Here is a 4,286-nt window from a genome sequence, read left to right as displayed (position 1 = left end):
CTCTATGTCACCCAAAAGTGGGTTCAAAACGTGGAGCATATCCTGTGTAGGCTTGTTCTTCAATTAGAGGAGCTATGTCAGCACAGAGTTGAAGGACCTTGCACAGGACACATATCCTGAAACACTGATTAGACATGGAGTCTCAGACTCCCACTGATCATGGTCTTTGTGCCCTCTTATTTCTGTCAGGTGGCATCAAGTCTTCAGCTATGAAACTCTGTATCTCATAAATATGCAAATAAGAAGAGGTAGACTAGTTAAATATGCCTCTCTCTGTTGCCTGAGAGCATCACCCACAGCCACACCTTCCCCTATAGAAGTCCTGATGGCACAGCCCCTCACCATGGACTGGAGCTGCAGAGCCCTCTTCCTGGTGGCAGTAGCTACAGGTAAGGGACTTCAAATTCCTTGGATTGAGGATGTGGACAGGAAGAGGCAAGGGGAATTTCCAAACACTCCTACCTCCTCTACACAGGTGTCCAAGCCCAGGTACAGCTGGTGCAGTCTGGGGCTGAGGTGAGGAAACCTGTGGTCTCAGTGAGGTCTCCTGCGAGTCTTCTGAATACACCTTCACCAGCTACTATAAGAACTGGGTATGGCAGGCCCCAGGACAAGGGCTTGAGTGGATGGGAAGAGTTAACCCTAACAATGATGGTACAAACTATGCACAGAAGTTCCAGGGAAGAGTCACCATGACTGCAGACAAGTCCACAAGCACAGCCTACATGGAGCTGAGCAGTTTGAGAGCTGAGGACACAGCTGTGTATTACGGTACTACAGCCACAGTGAAGGGAACAAAGCATGAACCCAGACACAAAACCTCCCTGCATGAAGGGCTAGGAATGCTGGGGGGTTCAAGGTCCCTGAACACAAGGACCTTCTCAAGAGCATGTTAAGTAGGAGTTCTGTGCTGGTTTCCGGTGTGGTTTCCTCTTCATGTAAGTTTCCCTCAACAAACCTCTCTGGATTCCTCATTCTGAACTCACCTCTGAAGTCTCTGAGATTGAAAAGAATGTTGTAAAGAAACACAATATTCTCACATAGACAAAAGGCAGAGTCTCTTTCAGACACTCTTGGCCTAGTTCCAATGAATCATTACACCTTCTGAACTATGTCATCACAAACTAACCTGAGGATCTGCTGGGCCCAACAGTGTTGCCCAGCCCTCACAGCTCAGTGTTCAAGCTGGCCAGCACCAGGGAACATCCATGCTTGACTGGGCATTAGAGGCAAACAAAATGAAATGAATGCCAGAAAGTAAAACACCCCTGGTGGTGATGTTCACTGACTTGGCAACATGCTCACAGCACCGGTATAGGTGACACCACACAGGACACAGAGACCCACATAGCTTGGTGTGAATGTCCAGACTGGAGACTAAAACACATACACCAAAGGGATGTGGAAGGTTTACTCTGCACAATTTTTAAATCTCTGGGAGGATTGGGAAAGGTCCTCAGCAAGTTGGATGTGCTTTCTTAAAGCCAGGAAATAGGACTGATTCGGGTTTTTATTCTGTTGAGAAGGAAACAGTGGGGGTGGTTCTACTTACTGGTATTGTGTGGTTTCAATTTCCCAGTGACATCTAAAGAGGCGTGTGCAGCCTTTCCTATCAGATTTCCTATGTGGACAGATGGAGAAGGGGCATCAGATGCTAGCATTCACACATGAAATAAAATCAAGTCTGACTACCAATTTCACTTATCAACAATAAAAGATGAACAACAATGAGAAAAAATAGTCATTTTGTGTGGACAACCACAATGTATATATAAAATGAAAAGAATGATTATAAGTAAGCAAATGAAAATGAAGATGATTGATGATGGTGGTGGTGATTGTTGGGAAGCACTCTGCATGGATTCAGGAATTGTAACTACCCCCGTGGATAAGTGAGAAACCTCTGGAATGAGAGCCACCGGAGACAAAGCTTGTATCTGGTAGTAAATGCTGCCTCAGCTTACTCCCCCTGCCCCCAAAGCATGGTCAATGTCCATGACAGGTAATACTCCTCAGAAAGAGGGGCAACCTAAGCCAGACAGGATCACTTGGGAGGCCATCATGAAAGAACTCAGTGGGGGCTGCGACAAAGACGAAGTGATGGACCCTCACCCCCCTGGCTATTCTGACATAGCTTGAGTCCCCATCTCCTCTGGGAGAAGCACTTCCTGGCTCTAATGCACTTAAGCCTGAAAACCTGTGATGGGGAGGTGGTACCGCTCCTTGCCTTGCTAGAGCAGTATCCCGGGTAAATCAGGCATAAGAAAGAATTCCTAAAAGTCTTTTGAAACCTGCTTTGCTAAGAGTGCTTTCATTCATATGTTAAGGGTCTGAGCAGGAAATGAGTAAGTATGTCTCCCAAAGTTTCTGCAACCCCCTTTCCTGACAGACACTGACTCAGACTAAGCCCTCAGATTTCTTTGAAACTTAATCTACTGGTTGATCCTTGCCCCACTGCATTCCTGTGTATTACAACTCAATAAAAGCTCCTGGAGGAAGAGGCTCCTGGACTTTTTCCTCTGAGAAATTGGCCACCTCTCCTCCCCAAGCAGATCATGTCTTGGTAGTGTTATTTTCATCTGTGGTGGATGGTGGGACTTGGGGGCAAAGTCACACCACCGGTGATAATGATAATGATAGAGAGATCAGGGTCTTGGTCCAAAGTCTTTGGTGGGCTCTTTCTCCATCCAAGAGGATCATATTTTGGAAGGCCTTGGTTTGGATATCTGCTTCCAAAGATGACAGGATTCCCCCAAATATATAAAGATTGTGAGTTTAAGGAGCCCTAATAAACTAACCTTCCAATTGAATAGAATTGTGTGTAGTTCTTTTCATGTAATATTAAACCCAAAGATGAATTTTATGGAGTTTCACTGCTGCATTTGCTGTTGAAACACTTGATAAAATACCTTCCAATGAGGTTCAAGAGTAAACTTTGCATCATGTTCACTGCAATATATATAGAACTCAGTGAATGAAAACCACAGAGCCTGTTAGCAAGAGGGAGCAGAAAATCACTATTAATCTGTGGACGACATGAAGGGGTATACAAGATGGACCCTTTTAACTATTCTTTCCTGTCTGAATGCAGTAGGACAGAGGGCAGTTGAGAGTGAAAGCCACTGAATGCATGATTCTCTCCATTCACATGTAACAGAGGACAACTGATGTGAACTGGGGTGAAGAAGGGGGGCCTCTGCTGAGACTGGGAGGGACTTTGGACACAGCAGTTTAAAGAAAATGAACTTGCAAATATTTTTTATATAAAAATGTTCTTTTTCATTCTTTGCAGAGATTGTGGGTGGTGGTGACCTTTTGGTGTGTGTGTTCCGGCCACACAAAACAGCACAGGTTTGTGACAAATCTAGACAGTGAGCATCTCTGTCACTGCACATGTAAGTGGGGAAAATGCAAGTTCAAGCAGCTTCTGTCAGGTGAATGGGCCACAGGTTTCTGTTAGGGAATTAGCTCCAGGTGTCACAGAAACAAACACACAATAAAAACAACAAGTTCACAAGCCTTGTAGAGTGAAGTGGATGAAACCATCTAAATCATTGATAGGACCCTTAAGCACTCAGGGTCTCACCTTCACCACTGGCTCAGGATTTGCTGATTCTGTAACACAAAAGAAGGAAACAAGCTCTGCTATGTCTGGAAGTTTTCAGACTCGTGTTGACTGAAGATGATACCAGTGTGTCTATGCCATGTATGCGGTTTGAAAGGGGGATTTAACAAGAGTCATTTGAAAATATCTGATTCCAACAAGCAGGTGTTTTAAGCAATCTAAGTGAGGTAGGCATCTGTAAATTTTTTCATTCTTTTTTTTTTACTTAAAATCATATGCTAAACATAGATATTTCACACCAACTACTTTGGTTTTCTCTGTAGGTTAATCCTTTGAGGGTTCTGATGTGATAGTAACCCAGGTTAAGTCTGTTTGGCATAATGAGTTCTTAGAGCATTCGCTTAGTGTCTGGGCAATATGTTTTTGTATTGCCTTCCACCCTCATATTATTCCAGTCTACAGGACGGATGAGCGCTTGCAGGCTTCCTCACATTGTTCATATGATGAGGTTTCCTAGAGATATGAGCACCCATTTCTTTTCCAGAGAATCTCACCATACACTGCTCCCAGACCTCTGTTTCTTTTTCTGGCTTCGTCCTGATTGCCAAGGCCTAAGAAATGCAATACCTTCCAATGTCTGGGCTGATTTTAGATAAAACAGAAAGTTCCATAACTTTATTTTAAAAGTAACAGTTTCTTTTAAAAGTTAGTTTTAAAAAAT

The 4,286-nt window shown here is 43.9% G+C and overlaps 1 pseudogene; it reads left to right on the top strand.

Annotated features, from left to right (window-relative positions):
- The first annotated feature begins 328 nt into the window (after positions 1 to 328).
- LOC118998074 (immunoglobulin heavy variable 1-2-like) lies at positions 329 to 896 on the top strand (annotated as a pseudogene).
- The last annotated feature ends 3,390 nt before the right edge of the window (positions 897 to 4,286 follow it).

The sequence above is a fragment of the Sturnira hondurensis genome, unplaced genomic scaffold, assembly GCF_014824575.4.
Source record: "Sturnira hondurensis isolate 20B ecotype Veracruz unplaced genomic scaffold, ASM1482457v3 Scaffold0013793, whole genome shotgun sequence".
Taxonomy (NCBI): domain Eukaryota; kingdom Metazoa; phylum Chordata; class Mammalia; order Chiroptera; family Phyllostomidae; genus Sturnira; species Sturnira hondurensis.
Note: the sequence above shows the minus strand (reverse complement) of the source record. Positions and strands in the feature narration are given on the sequence as shown.